A 23417-nucleotide genomic window follows, 5' to 3' on the forward strand; every position below is an offset into this window, starting at 1 on the left:
CACAAAAGCACAATTGAGTTAGGTTTCCAGAACTATTTTTATTATATTTTTATTCCACATAGATTTCTCACAATGGTCAAAACATTATAGTAAACTCACAGCAGTCAGAATCATGCGCAACAGAATGTTATTTGTTATTCCTGTTAAATGAAAAATCCAATTAATGCAAGACCAATTGGGTTAGGTTCCTAACTTAATTTATTTTCTTCCAGAAGTGGAACCAACCCATTTGGTCTTTTAGTTTATGAGATATCTTAGTCGCAAAACAGCCTAACAGCAGGTCTCCCAAATCAGCCTTGCACAACAGTTTTGTAAAATAATAAAAACAGACTTTTATACGTCCAAAAATTACAAACTTGGACTTTTCAGAAACTAGACTCGACCTAGTATACTGTAGAATCAACAATCGTATCAAAACATAACATTAACATCAAGTTACAGCCGTCCAAACACGAATTCAATAATCTGTCCAGCATCAGTTTTCATGAAAACTCAATAAACAATTAACCTATGAACTAACAATCATGCATGTAACCCTAAATCATCAACAAACAACATATTTAAAACTTAGGTTTTATGATTACAGGTTTAATCATACAATTAAATGATAGAATGGATTAGATATGGTGTTTATATTACCTAATTAGCTTCTTAACTCTTCGATCAAGCTTGAAACCGACTTGTATACGTGTGTGTGTGTGTGTGTGTGTGCCTTGTGGCTCGGTCGACGAGAGAGGAGAGGGGAGGGGGCTGCCTCCAGGTGAGAGGGGAGGGAGAGAGGGTATTAGGGTTTAGGTTATTAATATGTTGTTTATATATATAATTATGTTACACTTAACCCCCTTAAGCTTCTAATTAATCAATTTCTAGCATAACATAGACTTTTGCATCTTGAGTTATTGTTTTACATATGAATATCAAATAACACATAAACCTAACACATAATTCTCAAATACTTATTGTTTGGATGTTTGTCGTTTATTCACCAATGGTTTGCGTCAACTCATTTGCGTTTCGGTGCAATCCCGAAAGACTACATGTGTAGTGATTGTCAAGCGTCATTTAAAACCTAGTTTAAATGTAATGAGATGTGCATTATAGATCAAGTGATCTTAAGTTTGAATTGACGGAGTTTGAATTAACGGAGTTAACCTGAAATTGACGAGTGTCACATCATTCCCATGTTGAAAGAATTTTCGTCCCGAAAATTTGAGTCAAGTCGCGATGAGTGTCTGGGAAAGCAAGAAAAATTTTCAGTTTGTCATATCATCCCCTAGTAGAAAGAAATTTCGTCCCGAAATTTAATTCATACCTCTGGTGATTCCTGACGGTTTGACGGCTTTCGCGTTTTTCGGTGTTTGGTCAACCCTTCAAAAAGGTGAGGATACTTTTTCATCATTTGGTCCTCGCGTTCCCACGTGAACTCCGGTCCACGTCTCGAGTTCCAACAAACCTTAACGATTGGAATTTTTCTATGCTTGAGTGTTTTGGTTTCCCAATCCAAAACTTCGACTGGTTCTTCAATGAAGCGTAGCTGTTCATCAACTTGCAACACGTCCAAAGGGACTGTTTGGGCTTCATCTGAAAGGCATTTATTCAAATTGGATACATGGAATACATTGTGTACGCCACTGAGTTCCGTTGGTAGATCCAGTCGGTACGCTACCAGACCAATGCGCTCAGTTATCCGGTAGGGGCCAACGTATCGTGGATTGAGTTTGTTTCGCTTTCCGAAGCGAACCACACCTTTCCAAGGTGAGACTTTGAGTAATACTTGGTCGTTCACTTGAAATTCAAGAGGCTTTCGGCGCTTGTCGGCGTAACTCTTTTGGCGATCTCGTGCTGCTGCCATACGGTTTCGAATTTGGACAATCTTTTCAGAGGTTTCAAGTACTAATTCTGGACCAGTGATTTGGCTATCACCCACCTCTGCCCAGCAGAGAGGTGATCGACACTTCCGTCCGTACAACGCTTCAAACGGCGCTGCTTTAATGCTTGCGTGGTAGCTGTTATTATACGAAAACTCTACCAGAGGCAAGTGAGGTTCCCAAATTTTTCCGAAATCCAACACGCATGCACGCAACATGTCTTCCAAGGTCTGAATGGTGTGCTCACTTTGCCCATCCGTCTGAGGATGGTATGCTGTGCTCATATCAAGGCGGGTGCCTAGTGCATTCTGTAGTGACTTCCAAAAGTGCGAAGTGAAACGGGAATCTCGATCAGATATGATTGAGACAGGCACTCCGTGTCTAGACACTACTTCTTTGATGTAGATGCGAGTCAGTCTTTCAATCTTGTCCGATTCCTTCATTGCTAAGAAGTGTGCAGACTTTGTCAACCGGTCAACGATCACCCAGATGGTATCGCATCCCGTAGGTGTTTTGGGTAATCCCGTGATGAAATCCATGGAAATGTGTTCCCATTTCCACGTTGGAAGTTCCGGTTGCTGTAGCAGGCCAGATGGTTTCTGATATTCTATTTTGACTCTCACACAAGTCAAGCATTTGCTCACGTAGGTGGCAATGTCGGCTTTCATGTTTGGCCACCAGTAAAGTGCCTTTAGGTCATGGTACATTTTATCTGAGCCAGGGTGGATGGAATATCGGGACTTGTGTGCTTCGTCCATCACTAGAGTTCTCAACTCTCTGTATCGAGGGACCCAAATCCGGTTTTCGAAATATCAGACCCCGTCCGATTTGGTTTCAAGTTGCTTGTTCATGCCTCGCATGAGTTCTGATGGGAGATTATCGTCTTTCAAGGCTTCGAGTTGCGCATCGCGAATCTGATCGGGTAAGTTGGCGTGAATCGTGAGTTGTAATGCTCTCACTCGCCTAGGTTTATCGGTTTCTTTCCTGCTGAGAGCATCGGCCACTATATTGGCCTTGCCAGGGTGGTACTTGATTGCACAATCATAATCCTTAAGCAGCTCGACCCAACAACGCTGTCGCATGTTCAGCTCCTTCTGATCGTAGATATGTTAGAGACTCTTGTGGTCGGTGTAAATGGTAAACTTGGTACCGTACAAGTAATGCCTCCATATCTTAAGAGCAAACACCACCGCTCCGAGTTCCAAGTCATAGGTCGTGTAGTTCTTCTCGTGAATCCGTAGTTGTCGAGAGGCATAGGCTATAACTTTCTCGAGTTGCATCAGCACGCAACCGAGACCTTGTATCGATGCGTCACAATGTACCTCAAAATTTTCTGTTCCCTCGGGAAAGGCTAGGATGGGGGCGCTACAGAGTTTGGTTTTCAACAGTTGGAAAGCGGATTCTTACGCGTCACCCCAATTGTACTTAGTACCCTTGTGAGTCAAAGCGGTGAGGGGTTGAGCAATCTTTGAAAATCCCTCGATAAAACGCCGGTAGTAGCCAGCCAGTCCTAGGAATTGTCGCACCTCAGTCGGAGTCTTAGGTGCTTCCCAGTTTTTGATGGCCTATACTTTGCCAGGATCAACATGGATACCATTCTCATTGATCACATGTCCTAAGCAGTGAACCTCGCGAAGCCAAAATTCGCATTTCGAGAGTTTAGCGTACAATTGTTCCTTCTTCAGCAATTCTAGGATCAACTTCAGGTGTTCTTCGTGGTCGGCCTTGTTCTTGGAGTAGACGAGGATATCATCAATAAAAACGATCACAAACTTGTCGAGGTACGCCTTGCATACTCGATTCATGAGATCCATAAATACGGCTGGTGCGTTGGTTAAGCCAAAAGGTATAACCGAAAACTCGTAGTGACTGTACCGAGTTCTGAAGGCCGTCTTTGAAATATCTTCTTCGCGCACTCTTAATTGATGGTAACCAGATCTCAGATCGATCTTCGAGTAGTAACTCGATCCTTACAGCTGGTCAAACAGATCATCAATTCGGGGTAAGGGATAACGGTTCTTGATCGTCACCTTGTTCAGCTCTCGGTAGTCGATGCACATGCGGAAAGTCCCGTCCTTCTTTTGGACAAATAAGACAGGGGCTCCCCATGGTGATGAGCTAGGTCGGATAAAACCTTTATCCAACAAATCTTGCAATTGAGTAGACAACTCCTGAAGCTCTGCCGGTGCGAGCCGATACAGGGCTCGTGCTATGGGTGCTGCACCGGGGGTCAATTCGATTTGAAACTCGACTTGTCGAATAGGTGGGAGTCTAGGCAAATCCTCCGGGAAGACTTCTGGAAAATCTCGCACAATCAGTATGTCTTCGATTTGTTTCTCCTCGGCGGGTTTCTCGACAATATGGGCTAAAATCGCCGGATGACCCTTTCGTAAATATTTCTGCGCCTTCATGAGGGTGATGATGCTGGTGGTTATGCCGCTCTTCTCGCCCTGAATCGAAATGATCTCTCCGGAAGGGGTAGTGATGTGGACTATCTTGTCGTGACATATAATCTCCGCTCGGTTCTATGATAGCCAGTCCATGCCGACAACGACATCGAAACTACCAAGTGTAAAAGGTATGAGGTCGAAATCAAAAGTATGACCTGACAGTTTCAACTTACATCCCGCAAGTACTTGAGTTGTTTCTATAGACTTACCATCAGCTAATTCAACAGGAAACTTAGCATCTAACGGGGTTGGAGTTAAGTCTAAGAGTTTACTAAAGGCTTTCGATACAAAACTCCTATCAGCTCCAGTGTCAAACAAAACAGAAGCAAAATAGTCGTTCACAGGAAACTTACCGGTCACCACATACGGATCGTTGCGGGCTTGGCCCGACCCAATGACGAAAGCTCTACCTTTACCACTGCTTCCGCCACTGTTGCTGCCTCCATTGTTCTCATTCTGCTTTAGTTTGGGGCAATCCTTCTTGAAATGACCCTCTTGACCGCACTCAAAACACCCTTTAGTCGCAGTAGGCTGTTTAGGAGCACCCTTTACCGCTAGGTCTCCCCTACATTCCTTAGCCTGATGACCCATTTTTCCACATCTCAGACATTTGATACGGTCACATGGCCCAGCATGGTGATAGTTGCACTTGTTGCATTTCGGGTGTTTCCCAGCATAGCCGCTCGAACCCTGTCCGCCACCGTTGTTATTGTTGGAACCCTGATTGTTGAAGTTCCGAACGAGTTCGGGCTTACGGTAGTGTTGTTGCTGTGGGGGGGTTCGATGATGAGGACCTGGCGTTGTCAAGTTTCCTCTTTCCATTACTCGGGTTGTTGTTGTTGTCAGTGCTCAGGTTGTCACGAGTTTTAGAGGTTGAACCTCTAGGTGGTAACGCACCTTGTGTCACTGCCTGGTCCGTCAATTTGTGAGCTAACCGGATCTCTTGTTGAATTATAGCCGGTCTGGAAGACGTCACCATACCCTGAATTTGTGGCACCAGCCCATCGATATACATCTCGATTCTCTTACTCGGGGGGTCTACCATCCGTGGACACATTACTGCTAGCTTGTGGGAACGGGTGGTGTAGGTTTCAATCTCGGAACCCACCATTTTCAACGACCAAAACTCAGATTCCAACTTCGTGATTTCCTCTCTAGGACAATACTCTTCCCGCATCATATTCTTGAACTCTTCCCAGTTCATAGCGTTCGCCAATTCCAATCCAAGGATTTGCACATTGGAGTTCCACCAAGTGAGAGCAAAATCTTCCAGTGTTCCAGCAGCAAATTTGACCCTACTAGCGGGTGGACAGTTACACATTTCAAAAGCTGATTCGGTCTTCTCAGCCCAACGCAGGAAACCTATGGCTCCCTCAGCGCCTTTAAACGAATTGGGCTTGCAATCCTGGTAGTTCATGAAAGTACACGTTCCTGCTGTACCTCCGGCTTGATTTTGAACATGTGCGGCTAGAGCTGCCGCCACATGGTCATTCAATAGGGTTTGGAGTTCTGCTGTGGTTAGTTTAATGTTACCGCGACCATGACCAGCGTTTCTTCCAGACATCTAGGTGTTATCATCCTGAGACGTCGTCGCCTGAGGACACGTCCGAGTGTGCATCCTCCTCAGTATCTTCCTCGGGTTCTTCCTCAGGTTCTTCTGCATCCGGGGCAATCTGCGCCCCTAGTGTGTCGCATCAGGCTAGAGCTGTCGTTGCAAGGGCTCTTGCACTAAAAATTTGGTCACACAAATCTATCATCTCTGCTTGTATTTTGTTCATTATCTCCATTTGCTGTACATGAGCATTCTGAACTTCCTTCATGGCTTCAGTCAGGTGGGAAATTCTCTTCCTAGCCTTTGATCCATCCCATATCAATCTAGTAACATTCACTCTCGTCGAGTACATAATGTCAACTTCACGCTCTAAACAGGAGGCGAGAGCTGCGAAAGCACCCTCCATTGGTTCGGTTATGGGTGGTAGCGTGTTGAAGGACATAGGACAACCCGGGTGAGGTAATGGGGGAACTTGCTCACGGTAAACCATACGCTGGATCAAACTCGGGTACCAACTCCAGCTAACGTTGTCTTCGTACATGTCTTCAGATAGGTGATGTCTCTTCGGTGCAGGGGCTGCTAGTGTCGGGACTACTCGAGGTGGCGATGAGGTAGGTAGCTGCGGTTCCTTTCCATGAGCATGAGTCATCTGGTCGGATGATGATGATGATGATGGCGTCGACGTCCTTACAGAATACGTCGTGTATGGGTTACGCGCGTATGAGTGAATGAGGTAAAAAGTTAAAGAAAATGAATAACTAAATATATAATACACATTTATATATGCAGTGAGTAAAATTATAACTAATGGGTCGTTGCGGTTATATTCTAGTATGAATGCGTTTCTAGTTCGGTATAACCAATGGCTCTGATACCGATCTGTCACACCCTCAAAATCCACTAACGGAGTTTTACTGTCAGAGGGTGTGAACTAACAAGATCAGAATCATTATTTATAATCAAACCACGTAAGTAAAGTTTTCAAACCACGAAACATTTAAGTGTAAATAAGTGCGAAAGCATTTAAGTGTAAATTAATGCAAGACCAATTGGGTTAGGTTTCTAACTCAATGTATTTTCTTCCAGAAGTGGAACCAACCCATTTGGTCTTTTAGCTTATGAGATATCTTAGTCGCAAAACAGCCTAACAGCAGGTCTCCAAAATCAGCCTTGCACAACAGTTTTGTAAAATAATAAAAACAGACTTTTATACGTCCAAAAATTACAAACTTGGACTTTTCAGAAACTAGACTCGACCTAGTATACTGTAGAATCAACAATCGTATCAAAACATAACATTAACATCGAGTTACGGCCGTCCAAACACGAATTTAATAATCTGTCCAGCATCAGTTTTCATAAAAACTTAATAAACAATTAACCTATGAACTAACAATCATGCATGTAACCCTAAATCATCAACAAACAACATATTTAAAACTTAGGTTTTATGATTACAGGTTTAATCATACAATTAAATGATAGAATGGATTAGATATGGTGTTTATATTACCTAATTAGCTTCTTAACTCTTCGATCAAGCTTGAAACCGACTTGTATACGTGTGTGTGTGTGTGTGCCTTGTGACTCGGTCGACGAGAGAGGGGAGCGGAGGGGGCTGCCTCCAGGTGAGAGGGGAGGGAGAGAGGGGATTAGGGTTTAGGTTATTAATATGTTGTTTATATATATAATTATGTTACACTTAACCCCCTTAAGCTTCTAATTAATCAATTTCTAGCATAACATAGACTTTTGCATCTTGAGTTAATGTTTAACATATGAATATCAAATAACACATTAACACGTAATTCTCAAATACTTATTGTTTGGATGTTTGTCGTTTATTCACCAATGGTTTGCGTCAACTCATTTGCGTTTCGGTGCAATCCCGAAAGACTACATGTGTAGTGATTGTCAAGCGTCATTTAAAACCTAGTTTAAATGTAATGAGATGTGCGTTATAGATCAAGTGATCTTAAGTTTGAATTGACGGAGTTTGAATTAATGGAGTTAACCTGAAATTGACGAGTGTCACAGACTGCAAACATGATGTCGGGGCGACTGGCAGTGAGATACATTAGGGATCCGATCATTGATCGATACTACGCTTGATATACGGATTTCCCTTCAGTATCTGATGAAAGAAGAGGTCTTTCCGCCATAGAAGTCGCTGCACACTTAGATTCATGGAAATCAAACTTTGCCAGCATGTCCTCGACATATTTCCCTTGGTGTAACAAAATTCCTGTCAAACTCTGACGAACCTGTAGCCCCAGAAATGTCGTCATCTCCCCTAAGGAACTCATCTCAAATCTTTTCTGCATTACCTCCACAAATTCAGAACATAGAGTAGTACTGGTTGAACCAAAAATGATATTGTTCACATAAATCTGAACCAATATCAGATCTTTCCCAACAGATTTGAGAAATAGAGTCTGATTGATGGTCCCTTGCTTATACCCATGTCCCAGCATATGAGCCATCAAAGTAGCATACCATGCCGAGGAGCTTGGTGAAGACCATAAAAAGCTTTGTCCAGCTTGTAGACGTGAGTAGGATGATTTGAATCAGTAAAACCCGGTGGCTGGTCCATGTATATATCCTCCTTTACTTCTCCATACAAGAATGTCGTCTTGACATCCATCTGATAAACCATGAAACCCATGTAGGAAGCGTATGCCAAGAAAATTCAAATGGCTTCAAGACGAGACACATGAGCATACACTTCGGTGTATCTAAACCTTCAACCTGACGAAAACCACGAACCACAAGTCGCGCCTTGTTTTGAACAATAACCCCAGTATCATCTTGCTTGTTGTGAAAAACCCATCTCATATCTAATGTCGTCTACCTGACGGGCAACTTAACCAATCTCCAAACCTTGAGTTTCTCAAACTGACTCAACTCTTCATGCATAGCTTCCACCCAACTTGGTTCTTGCAATGCCATTTCGACGAACTTAGGTTCAATTTGAGAGATAAAACAAGAATACATACAACTGTTGATGTGTCCTGTCTGACTTCTGGTTGAGACGCCTGTTTCAAGAGGACCTATGAAGTTCTCGATAGGATGATCATGTTGAATTCTTGTTGGAATAGAATGATCGGGAATGGAACTGGTAGCCGGTAAATTTATTGGATCTTCAAGAGGTTCAGTGAGAGGGTTCCTCCATCCATATGCCGAGGTACTATACGAATACGAGGTACTAGCAATGTATTCGTTTGGTATGACATCTAGTAACATAGTGCTACCAAATATTTGATGAATGGTACTCTCCCCCTCTGTTGACAAAACATCGGCTGCAGGGGTCTCAGCTGTATGCAAATCACATTCATCATGAGAATTTTGTGAAGAATCAGTCTCAGTAGCATGTTCTTGTGGACTCAAAAATGAAGGCTGAGAAATATCAGAAAATTTCGACGGATCCATACCTAGCACCAGAGACTTTTGAATACCAATAGAGATGTCTTCTTCTTTATCAATAGCATTCGAAATCCATGTACCTGAGTTTCCTGCATCAACAACTGGAACCACATTAAATGGCTTAAATAGTTCATTATAATCAAATAACCAGTCAGGACTGACACGAGCATCTGCTTCATTTTCTTCAAGCCAGCACACATCATAAAATTCCACAATTTGCTTCGTTTCCTTGTTATAAACTCTGTAGCAGTGCGACCGGTATACCCAACGAAGTAGCAATCATCAGCTTTAGCACCAAACTTTGGAGTTAATTCTAGATTCAACAGAGTGCATGGGCATTCGAAAGCACGGAAGTGTGCTACAGTGGGCTGGTGACCATAGATAATCTCATAAATAGTCTTCAGCTGTGCTTTATTGATCAACAACTGATTTTGAACATAACACACGGTGTTGATGGCTTCAGGCCAAAAGAACAGAGGTAGCTTCGAGTCACATAACATGGTCCTTGCAGCCTAAATTAGGGTTATGTTACTTCTCTCAATTACACCATTTTGTTGCGGTGTACGAGCTGAGCTGTATTGTCTGAGCACCCCCTTTCCAGCACAGAAATGATTCAACGTTGAAGTTTTGAACTCTGTGCCATTGTCACAACAAATTCCTTTAAGCTTTAAATTGAGTTAATTTTTCATTAGCACCATAAAGAGCTTTATCAGTTCTGCAGTCTCACTCTTATTTGACATTAATAACACCCAAGTAAAACGTGAGTAATCATAAGTTATAACCAGACATTATGAACTGCGAGAAAGACTCAATACATGAACAAGACCAAACAGATCCACATGAAGCAATTGGAAAACAGAGGATATGGTATTGACCAGTTTTGGCTTGTGATATTTACGATGAGGTTTGCCTAAAGAACAAGCTACACATTTATCAATTGTTACAAAATCTTTGATAGGAAAACCACGGACAATGTTTTTTTAGCAAGTCGGTTTAATGTTTTAACATTTGCATTACCAAGACGACGATGCCAAAGCATGGCATTGTGTTCTGACACTTTTGAAAATAAACATGTGATTTCATTTGGAACATTTTTATTCATGTCGATCACGTAAGCATTATCTTTTCTATGTGATCGAACAAGAAACCAATCTTCTGGTATAATGATACTAGGTTTTAAAATTAGACACTCTTTGTTTGTGAAATGTGTTGAATAAGCCTTGTCACAGATCTGCAAGACACTGAGCAGACTGTGTTTCAACTCTAGAACAAAATTAACATTTTCGAACTTTAGAACATCATTACTTACAGTACCCTTCTGTGTGATCTTCCCATTTTCTCCTACGCAAAGGAAACATACCCTCCATTAAATATTTGAATGTCGTGCATCTAAGAGATGTCTCCTGTCATGTGCCCGAAACAACCACTATAAACACACCAAGGGATGATGATATTACTCCATAGCTGTTCCAGCACGATGTGAGAGATTAATTAGTTTTTGGTACCAGTCCATTGTAATGCTGGGTACACCTGATTCATATATTCAAGACACAGGTTGCCATGACATGTGTTCCTGGTTATATAAGATCGATCAGGAAGGTTTTGGTGACTTCGACCGAAGATTTAGGCAACCATTTATAGTCTAATTTAAAACTCTGTGACTACAAAAAAGGTTGACTTTGTCTCTGGTTTGCGGATGGAGGTCACTTTGGAATTTGGTTTCCAGATCGATTTTGATCTAGAGGCCGGATTTGGTCTCGGATACGAAATTGATTTTCCATCACGCTTTCGAAACATATCAGGCTTAGTCTGATTGGATTTCAACCTGACAGCCTTCTTTCGTTTCCAATCACCATCAAAGGGATTTGCCTTGTAGTACCTTAATTTATTTGAATTAAATTTCTTAAAGGTATTTCGAGGCATATTCCTCTGATTATGTCCGTAATTTGGGACATAAGGACGGTGCAGACAATTTCTAACAATGTGATCAGGAGTGCCACAATTAAAACATGTTTGTCTTTTAATATAAAAGTTATCGTGGCCAACTCCTGATCTTGACTTTTTGTGTGATCTAGTTTGCCTCGACTTAACCTGAACATGAGATCTACTGCAATCATTCACAAAGGAACTTCCTTCTTTAACAAATTTAGGTGCCAAATGTTTATGCAAAATCTTATTTTTATCAATTTTATTTGAAACCACACCACAAGTTTTATATGTCTTAGAAAGATCAACCACACAATTGTCCTTGCTCTTAAAAGCATAGCCCACACAAACATTAGTAGCAACATAATCCAAAACAGGCAAATTTAAAGAAACAGTAGAATTAATGTCTTTATTATTTAAAACAAGTAAATCTTCCTCCTCATATGTCCAATCCTCTATAAATATTTCATCTGCACGTGAAGCAAGCACATTAGTATCATTCACTCTCAATGTTGGTTCAATAGATTTAATTGAACCATGAACAGTTTTCCTTTTGCAGTCGACTTGCCACACTGCATGAATGGTTTTGCCATTTGCACTCTAAACACTACCATGGCTATTTTCCGAGAGATATCTATTTCCTCCACATCAACAGGGTGGATTTGATCCAACTCAGAAATTACGATTGGTTGAAGCAAATCTCCAGCAAGAAAAACATTGTAGTAGTTCATGGAACATGTCATTAAGGCAATGTTTTCTTGAGTCTCCTTTGAAAAAGCAGAAACTTGAGTGGGAGAATAACTAGAAGACCCAACAACTGATTGAGGCTTAGTTGCTAGAGCAGGTTGTTGAATAAACATAGGAGTAGGCTGTGGTGGTGGCTGAGTAAATTGACCTTGAGAGGACCTAAACTTTGAGAAGTTGTTCTGAGCTTTTTGTGGCTGAGCATATTGACCATGAGAGGATTTGAACAAAGAAAAATTTTCTTGTTATATGAGAGAATTATTAGAGGAAACACTGTAGCTAGCCACATTGTAGGAGTTAGCATGATTTATGGCACGTCGCTTGTCATCCATGTCACAGGACTTAATGATTGCCATCACCTATGACAAAGTTAATTTGGCAAGATCCTTAGTCTTTTTAATCACTGCAACATTCATATCCCAGCTTTGTGGCAGAGAGTTAACCAGCTTGTTATTTTTTTCAATAGAAGTCAGATTGTTGTTTGCAGATCGCATTTCAGTGACCAAAGTAACAATCTTTGAAGTTGTGCTCCCAAGACTCTCCCAGAACATGATTGAACATATTGAAATTTTGTCGCAACAGATCCTGTCATCTCCTTCTCATATCTTCATTACCCTCATACACCTCAATACGGGCTTCCCATAATGCTTTAACAGATTCTAGCTCTCTGGATCCTTGATCGATTTCAGGTGAAAGTGCCATTGTTAGAGTGGCAAGAGCCTTCTCATCCTCATCAACCTTTTCAAATTCCTCGTCGATATACAGTTCGACGAGCTTTACAACTACTTCATCATTATTTTCTCTTTGATAAGTGATAGGTTGAGAACCCATGACAATGCTTCTCCAAATATTTTCACACTTCATCTTCACGTACTTTTTGAACCTGAACTTCCACACATCAACCCCCTCATGAGACAGTAGACGGGGTACACAAGTAGAAGTTCCTATAATGGAATCCAACTCGTGATGCAAAGAAGCATTTGATGATGTGTTACTTAATTGGTCCATTCTAAAGTCCAAATAACAGTCCAATATAAATTTAAGTCCAATTAGGTAAGGCCCAAAGTAAAGGCCTAAATTCATACTAAAACATGAAAACAGTGGTAGCCGAGAACCCAATAGGAGAGAACACAATAGTTAAACCTAGGAACCCATGAACTGGACCAAGAACCTAGAATAGTTGCCAAGAATGATCAAGTTTGTAGCCGAGAACCCTGAATAGTTGTTGAGAACGATCAAGTTGTAGACGAGAACCCTGAATATTGCCCGAGAACCAGATGTTGATTAGATCAAATTTGGTAAACAAATCTAATCCCGAGAATTCAGGGATTCGAATTGAATTCAGAGATCAGGTCAACAATACCCCACAAATTGCTCAAATAACCCGATGAACACGAAGAACATACAGTTTCCATAGATCCTGATTTCCAAAAAAAATTCAAAGAACATCAACTAGGAACACAATCTTGAATCCTTGATATCGCCAACACCGAGCCTAGAATAGGTCTGTAGGCTGTGATACCAATTGTAAGTCCCAAAACAGGATCTTCAATGTGATATTAATAAACCAGTTGTTAGGTAGAAACAATCAACGAATTGATTAAAGACAAAGACGAACAAAAACAAATCAACACACGATGGACTTCAAAACACACGTTATATTAACGTCGGGTGCTTAAGCCCTTCTTTAGGATTACAAGATGATAATAAGAATACGAGAGCAAGTTACCCTACACCCCACATAGTTCTACTAATAATTGACCCACCATAATGACCTAGTTACAAAGTATATATAATACCAAACATACTACGACCCAAGCCCATACAAAAAGCCCACCAAAACAATAAGTTTTTGGTATTACATAGTAGCCCAAAACCAAACCTGACTAGATTAAGTATAAACTATAAATTCTAGCCCAACAATCCCACCAGGGACAAGGTTGATCAAACGCTTTACTGTTCTATGATTGGCTCTCTGATGTACTTAACCACTTGAAGGCCAGATATTATCGACCTAACATGTTTGTGTGCCCGATATTAATCCAATACTAAAGTCTTGCACCTCATGATAGGGAAGAGGATACTAAGGTATCTTAAAGGATGTCCTTTAGTAGTAGGTTGGTCACATGGCTATGTAAGAAGCAAACAACCATCTCTATGTCGACCTGTGAAGGTGAGTATGTAGTTGCCTTTAGTTGTTGTTCTCGGATTCTTTGGATTCAACAGTAGATGCGTTATTACGTTTTACATTTCTAGTCACTCTTATTTTCGTAGATATATCTGCAGCTATTCCTATAACGAAAAACCCGGTAAATTATTCTAAAACTAAATATATATAAATACGATATCACTTCACTCGTGATTGATACGAGAAGAAGTTCATAACTGTAGATAAACATCACACTGACGAGCTAAAAACAAATCTTTTTACTAAAGCTTTTGATAAAAACAATTTTTTGTATTTGCTAAAGCTTAATGGTCTTAAGAAACTGGGTGGTGGGAAAGAGAATGATTCTGAGGTTATGGATTCTGATCTCGATTAAAATTCAATATTTGTAAATATGTTATCTTCTCAAATTGGTTTTTGGATTTAGGGGAGATATTATGTTGAAAAATCAAAAACATTAAAAATTTGAAAAAGAGTTTTTGAATCAAAAAGGGAAGATTATAGTACATTGATCATGTTTGGCCAAAGTTTTGTGGTTTGTACTTAATATTGTAAAATTGGGCTTTGGGTTTTGGGTTTTGGGTTTGTGTATGAACCGATAACACTTATGTGTTCTCGGTGGGCTTTTGGTTGTTTGGGCCGGCCTAGTTTGTTGATATCCCTATATATTGGCATGTTATGTATAGGGTTAAAGGTTGTTCATTCCTAGTATTGTGATCAAGTATTGTAAGTGCTTAAGCACCCGACGTATTCAAATATATACGTGTGTTTTGAAGCAATCGTGTGTTATTTACTTGTTCTTACTTGTGTTCTTGAATCACCGAGTGTTGGTATTTCGCACCAATATTCGTTTGGTTGATATCATATTGTAGTGATCCAGATTCGGGACTTACAATTGCTATCAGAGCCTTAGACCTTTTCTGGCTCGTTATTGTGATATCAACGGATTCAAGATATCAAGGTTTGGTGGTATTGGTGATTTTTTCCGGCGAGGCAGTGTTCGGAGAAGAAGATTGGACTATTTTTGGAAAAAGATTGGATTTGACTTGGAAACTAAATCAAATCCCACTTTATTTGGAAATCTGTTACAATTCAGTTGAAGATTTTTTGTTTTCGGCCTCAGTAGTCCTCAAAAATCAGTAGTACTCGGCTGATCATTGTTCTCGATGACTGCTAGTTCTCGGTCTCTCGTAGTTCTCGGCTGATTCGTGTTCTCGGTCAAACAATTGGTCAACATTCTAGTTCTCGGCTAATTCGTGTTCTCGGTCAAAAGATTGGTCGACACTCCTGTTCTCGGTCATCAACTGGTCAACGTTTGTGTTTTCGGTCAACGCTCTCGGCCTAGTCTACTGTTTGGCCAACGTTTGTGTTGGGCCTTTTTATTTTGGATTTGGACCATTAAACTCTAACTGGACTGATTTTTAAGTGGACCGATTTTTAAGTGGACCTAACTCTTTATTTGGACTTAAATTAAAATGGCACAATTAACTAATGGCAACAGTTCCAACAACTCATCTCATCATCAAGAACTGGATTCCATCATGGGCACTGCTACTCGTATACCCCGTCTACTGTCTCATGAGGGATTCAGTGAATGGAAATTCCGTTTCAAACACTATGCCAAGATGAAAGATTCAAAAATTTGGAAAAGCATTGTGAGGGGACCTCAAAGGATCACCTATCAAAGAGATGGTTCAACCGAGGTTCTTGTGAAACCAGTTGCTTTATATGATGATGATGACTTTGCAAAAGTTGAGGAAGATGAGAAAGCTCTTTCAACTCTAACTATGGCACTCTCACCCGAGATTACCCTTCAGTTTAGAGAACTTCAATCAGGTAAGGAGTTGTGGGCCGCACTGATAGAAGTTTATAAAGGAAATGAGGATATGAAGAGAAGTCATCATGACCTGCTGCGACAAAAGTTTAATATGTTCAATCATGTCTTGGGAGAGATATTGTAATCCCAACTTCAAAGGTTTATATCTCTCGTAACTGAAATGAGAACTGGAGGAATCTTTCTGCAAACCTCAAAAAATAACAACATGTTGGTGAACTCTCTACCGAAAAATTGGGACATGAATGTTGCAGTTATCAAAAAGACTAAAGACCTTAGCAGAATGAGCATGACTGAAATGATTGCCACTATTAAAGCCTGTGATATGCATGATAAGCAACGGGCAATAAATCATGCTATTTCTTATAGTGCTGCTGGATATAACGTTGCATCTAACAGTGCCCTCATGTCTCAAGATAGCTTCTCACTGTTCAAGCCCACTCAACAACCACCACAGGGAAACTTCCAGATGTTTCATCCACCCTCGGTCATCATCATCATCATCTCAAATTCACCTAATCCAGCACCTGTCTTTTTCACTAAATCTAGTCAGTCTACAAATGACTCTGGTAAAACCACTCCAAGTAGGGCTGGCAATTGGGTACCTGTTAAAGACACGATAATACCTGTTAATCAAAAAAGTGCGGTATGTGATTTTTTTATTTTCTTAAATAATTGAAATTAGTAGGCTAGAGTCCCTCATTATCCCTTATTGGTACACAAAACTTAAAACTGTCTTATAGTCATGACATATAGAGTAGTTAAAAGAGTCGTATTCACGTTTGATATTTGTTTTACGCACGTCACCTCTTACCTGTTAAACCTGTTAAGACACGAATTGCCAGCCCTAACTCCAAGTCAGAAATTCAGCCAAATTCCCACTATACCAAAGGAGACTCAAGAGAATATAGCTCTAATGGCGGGATTTATGAACCGTTATCATGCCTTTTTGGCCGGAGACCTGGTTCAACCTGTTGTCACTGCTGAACAAGATCAGATTCATCCCGACGATGTTGAGCAAATGGACATCTCATGGCAAATTGCCATGGCAGTCTTCCGTGCAAAGAAGTTTACCAAAAGGACAGGTAGAAACAATTGGAACATACCTAATAACCAAAAGGTGGGTTTTAATAAAGAGACTCTAAGGTGCTACAACTGTCACGAGCCGGGTCACTCTCGTGAATGTACTAACCCAGCCAAAGATGGAAATATGGAAAGAGCATTGGTTCCTGTTGGATGTGCATGGGGTGAAGCTAGAGGTAGCTCGGGTAATGGTGAAAGGGGTATGGTTGCTCAAACGTTCTCTTGGGAAGGTCAGATGGTTGCAGTAAACATTGAAAATCAGACTGCGAATTTTGCAACTATTGAAGACTCTGAAGATGAAAACACTGCTGAGGAGAAGGTCAAGGAACTCCAGTTTGCATACATGGCGTTCACTTCTCCGGATTCAACTGAGGTACGTTTTCAACCATGTTCCTTAAATTGTGGTGAGAAAATAGAAATGTATAAACTTCATAATGACAGTCTGAGTAGAGATATGGAGAGAATAAAATCATAAAATTTTAAACTTAAGAAAAATGAAAAGGGCTTTCTAGACAAAATAGAATCTTTTAACAAGGACATTAAAAAGCTTAAGTCTGATTTTAGTATAAAGAGTTGTCATCACCTTGATGCCAAACAAGAAATCGTTGAATTAACTGCTAAACTGAAAGCCTCCAAGTTAGAAATCTTGAATCTAACTAGCAAGTTTGAAAAGGCTGAACTTGATTTTAAAAAATTTGAGGGTTCCAGTAAAGTAGTTGATTCAATGATTGAAAATCAATTGTGGTGGAAAGAAAATGAAGGTGAGGGCATAGGATATAGTCAGGTTCCCTCTCCATATAATCACAATTATGTTCCTACTCCTGTCACCAAAGAACAGGAAGAAAAGATAAAGGGTATGAAGTATGGTAAACAAGACAAAGGTGATGGAACCAGCTCTGCTGATGCTAGTTCGTCTACTTTAAATATGAACGATTCTAATGTATCTACTTCATGTGCAGAGAGAATAATTGTGAAGGAATGGACTGATGAGGATGACGACCCGTGTTTAGATTTTGATAATAATGTTGTTTCTGATATTTCTTTAGAACTTCCTGTTTTGAATTCTGTTATTCCGACTGTTTGTGCGGGCTCTGTTTTAAAGAGCAAGGATTCTTGTGTGGTTGATTCGGTTGAGATTATAAACTCTAATAATGTGGTTCCTAATAAAACCAAAATTTCAAAAATTTCAAAAAATTCAGAATAATATGTTGCACCTAAGTTTGTTAAGGAGGGATGCTCTAATGACAAAAAAGGTGATAAGTTCAAAAGGGCGAATATGAATTCTCGCAAATCTAAGCAGACTGGTCCACACAACCAGTCTAGACAAGGAGCTGCCCAGAATGAGTTTTTTATAAAACATCATACATGTTTTAACTGTGGCACTCCTGGTCATATTGCCAGAAATTGTCCACATCGTCCGTATATTTCCTATTACGGATTTTTTCAAAGGAATATGCCATATGTGCCTCGTAATGCGTACAGACAATGATTCAGGCATTATTCAGCTAGTTCCTTTGACGATGATTGAAATCGAAACAAATCTCAGGTTTAGTCCTCATCAGACCAAACCTAACAGATCCAAAAGAATGGTCACAAAAGATGTCTCAAATTCAAACTCTAATATAAACACTAAGAGTAAGTCCAAACAGGAGAAAAGGGAGGATTCGTCGCCTCCCACGTCCAAATTATCGGAGATTACGACAACCATTCGTACATATAACTCCAAGTCACACAGACATAGATGGTTTCCTAAATCTCCGGCAAAAGATTCAACAAAATCTATTTTTGATGTTCAAAAGGATATGTCATGGCAATCTGTGACAACTATAGACGAATCAGGGTCACCCAGTATGAATATGGAATGGGTACCAAAAACTAACTAATCCCGCGTTTTGTGCAGGGACAACTATGGAGGAATATCATCAGACCTTGGTATGTTGATAGTGGCTGTTCCAGGCACATGACAGGAGACATTACCCAGCTACACGACATTCAAACATTTAATGGTGGGTATGTTTCTTTTGTGAGAGGAGAAAAGGGAAAGATCACTCAGAAGGGTACTATAAGTAACGGTGTTTTAAAGTTTGAAAACGTTAATTTTGTTCCATAATTGAAGCATAGTCTTTTGAGCGTGTCACAAATTTGTGACAAAGATTTTTCAACTCATTTTAAATCGTCTTGCTAAAAACAATTTAGTGCGTGGTTTACCAATCAAGTATTTTGTGACCGTTGAAAAATGTGTGGCTTGTGCTTTGGGCATGCGGGAAATACAGCTTACAGGGTTTACAACAAGTCCACCAAATAGATTATAGAGTCTTATGAGATTCGTTGGCTGGAAGAAAATGAGACTAATGCTCGTGTTGGTCCCGATTGGTTATTCGATTATAATGAATTTTTCAAACCATTCAATATATTTCTAGTCATCAACTCCGAACCTCTATGTAATCCCACGGTGGATGTTGCGAAAGAAATTCCATAGACTGTGTATCATATTTCTCCATTGATTGATGATGATACTGCAGAATCGATTGTGGCTTCACCTGCCACTGACAATCAGTCCAACAAAACTCCTGAACCAGAATGCACGCCAAACACGAGTGAAAATGCAACCAATGTTGAGGGGGAGAGTTCTATTCGTCAGATCTTTTGGGAGCACCTTGTTTCCCGATGACATTCCAAATGAATATGTCACCGGCACCTCATACTCTCACAGCACGGCAACATCTGGATGGAAAAACCCTCTTGTTAATGATATCGAGAACTTGTCAAATCTGGGTCTCTGAACAATTAATTCCATCAAGAATTCAGAAAGATCATCCGATCGAAAATGTCATAGGTCCAGTTGAAGCGGGTGTGTCCACCAAAAGCCAAATAGGACACATAAACAATTGTATGTTTTCATGTTTCATCTCTCAAATTGAACCTAAAAATGTAGAAATGGCTCTTCAAGAACCAAGTTGGGTCGATGCGATGCGATGCGATGCATGAAGAGTTGAATCAGTTTGATAAGTTGAAGGTCTGGAGATTGGTTAAACTGCCAGAAGGAAAGAAAGCTCTTGACACTAGATGGGTTTTCAGAAATAAGCAAGATGACACAGGGGTTATTGTTCATAATAAGGCTTGACTGGTAGTTCGAGGTTTTCGTCAGGTTGAGGGATTAGATTACACTGAAGTCAATGCCCCTGTAGCTAGACTTGAGGCTATTAGAATTTTCCTGGCTTATGCTTCATTCATGGGGTTCACTGTGTATCAGATGGATGTCAAGACTGCGTTTCTGTATGGAGAAGTTAAAGAGGAGATTTATGTTGATCAGCCACCTGGTTTTGTTAATTCCAAGAAACCAGATCACGTCTACAGACTGGACAAGGCTTTGTACGAGTTACACCAAGCTCCTCGAGCGTGGTATGCTACGTTGACCAAGCATCTTCTTGATCATGGGTACAAGAGTGGAACCATCGATCAAACCTTGTTCCGGAAAACCGTTGGAAAAGATTTGATTCTCGTCCAGATTTATGTTGATGACATTATTTTTGGATCCACCAGCACTGAGTTGTGTACAGAATTTGAAGGGGTGATGAAAAAGAGGTTTGAGATGAGTTCGTTGGGTGAGATGACTACATTTCTGGGGCTACAGGTTCGTCAAAGCTCAGAAGGAATCTTACTCCATCAAGGGAAATATGTTGAGGATATGCTAGTAAAGTTCGAGTTTCAAGATTCAAAGAATGCCAATACTCAAATGGCGGAAAGACCACTATTGACATCTGATCCTGATGAGAGTCTCGTAGATCAAACTTACTATAGATCGATGATCGGATCTCTGATGTATCTGACAGCAAGCCGTCCTGACATTTTGTTTGCAGTCTGCCAGTGTGCTCGGTTCCAGGCTAATCCTAAACTCTCTCATTTAATTTTGTTAAACGTGTTCTTAGATATCTGAAGGGACAACCAAAGTTAGGTCTTTGGTATCCCAAAAAATCAGAATTTGATCTTTATGCTTTTGCTGATAGCAATTATGGTGGAGACGACATTGACATGAAATCCACGTCAGTTGGTTGTCAGTTCCTAGGAGACCGTCTCATTTCGTGGTAGTGCAAGAAACAACAGACGGTGTCTACTTCGACTGCAGAAGCGGAATATGTTGCTGCATCTGCTTGCTGTTCTCAGGTTATCTGGATGCAAAACCAGTTACTGGATTACAGTTTGGAATTTCTTGACACTCCTATATTCTGTGATAATGATGCGGCCATTGCTATTATGAAAAACCCTGTCCAACATTCTAAAACCAAGCACATCGATATTAAAATTCATTTTATTCGTGACTGTTTCGATCGGAAATTAATTCATCCTGAACAAGTCCACACCGACAACAACATGGCGGATTTATTTACAAAACCGGTCGGAACAGCAAAATTTAATGTGCTTGTGAGTTTTCTTAAAATGCTTAGTTTCGAGGATTGAGTCTTTTTGGGGATAAATTTGTACATTTTTGTTTATTTTTTGCACAAATTTGGGGGAGAAAAATCAAAAAGACAAAAATAGTGTGTGTGCGTTGTCTATATTATTAAAAAAATTGAGCTTTTCATGATTCATTATCGCTTAAAATTATGTCGATTGCTCAAGTCTGAAGGACATATATTCATATATGGTTGGTCCGGTGTTCTACTTGTAGTTTCACAGGATAGCCATTTACCCAACGACTGAAATCACCCGGTGCGATTATGATGTTTTTTGTGTTTTGTGCTCTTTCACTTAAAATTATGTCGGCAACTCTGAGCTGGAGGGACATGCATATCTATGCATGGTTGGTCCGATTAACCACTTGCGGTCATACTGGACAGCCATTTACCTAAAAGCTTGACAGTGACCGGGGTGAATGAATACTCAACACGCATGTTTTTTTTGTAAACTCCTTGGGAAATGATATTACTATTCAGTTAACAACTTTTTAAAAGCATCAAAAATATTTTCAAATGAAAATTGATCCAACCTTTGGAAAATGATAGATAAATTGTTTTTGTGTGCCTAACGGGTGAAGTTATTAAGCTTAAAAGGCTCTAGAACAGTCATTGATATTGTATGGTAGCTTTCTATGATGCGTAAAAGTTGAAGTGATATAAACTAAATTTACTAAACTTAATGTGGAGAGTTATTTTGAAGACAGGTGCATGTCTCCAGGTACATCTCTCTGAATGATAGGCAGAAAAGCAATTACCCAGTCATACACGAGCCCGTTAGTGTCTTGATAACCAAAATATTATTTTTTAAGCAAAAAAAAAAGTTATGGATGAGTTAGTTGTCTATTATTAAAATTATTTTTAATAGGTTAAAGGGACAAACTAGAACTACAGAGATGGGGACACACAAGTAAGTCCTGTCATGTCTCGAATGAAAGGTTTGTCAGTTTACTGGCACTAAATCCAACGTTCAACCTTAAAGCCTAAAATTTTTGCATTTATAAAAATATTTTGATCAAGCACTAGGGGGTTGGAGTCAAATTGGGGTGATCTGGGGAAAGCCAAATACGCTTTGAGAAGAGATAGGAGGCACCACAGGTCCATGAGTGATGTCCATCTAAGCTTTATGCCGAACTGAACCTTAATCATATCACTGATGCAATGAAAATCATGCTAAGTATGTTATACCTGCTGTCAACCTGTTTCTTTATGTCATAATAACGCTGAACATGAATCCTTGTGACAACCTATTAAACAATATGATTCCATGTTCGGATCTTTTCATAAGAGGACGGCATTTTTACTAAAAACTGAAATTTGATCCCGATCTCAAAATTTCAAGTGAGTTACTGTGTATATCAAAATGGGTATTTATTTTGTATGTTTTTTTTGTATTATTTTTTTAGCTAAGTTTCTTTGTATATTTGTGTAACTTTTTTTAAGGTTTCCTCAAAGTTACTCTCCTCGAAATGATCGTATAACTTGAGTTCGTTTTTGGAAATTGGGCTTCAATTTTTGGGTGTTTGGCATTGCTCGAAATGTCCCTTGGGCTCACTGGTTTGAGCCCACTTGGCATTCTCGGCCCAACTTCGATTTAACCTAAGTGGCTTTTAATGTTGTTTTTGTTAATCACTTTCTTTATTCTCACAAAAAAAATTAAAAAAATCTTCTCTCTCTCAATTTCTTAGCCGAAATCTAAAACCTATCTCTAATCATCTCTCAGTGTACATTTTATTAGACTAACATGTACAGAACAATGTTATATGGGATCCTTGCTCCGACAAGAGGCTCACTCGATGTTTCCATGAACCGACTTCATGGATAATTTGATGAATCACAAGTGGATTCTTGATTATTTAGGAGTTTCGGTGGATTCCTTAGGGTTTAATTAGGTGTTTTTGTTTGATTACTCTGGT

This window comes from Bidens hawaiensis, unplaced genomic scaffold (assembly GCF_021521415.1).
Source record: "Bidens hawaiensis isolate Kalapana, Puna unplaced genomic scaffold, B.hawaiensis_p1.1 tig00044754_1, whole genome shotgun sequence".
NCBI lineage: Eukaryota > Viridiplantae > Streptophyta > Magnoliopsida > Asterales > Asteraceae > Bidens > Bidens hawaiensis.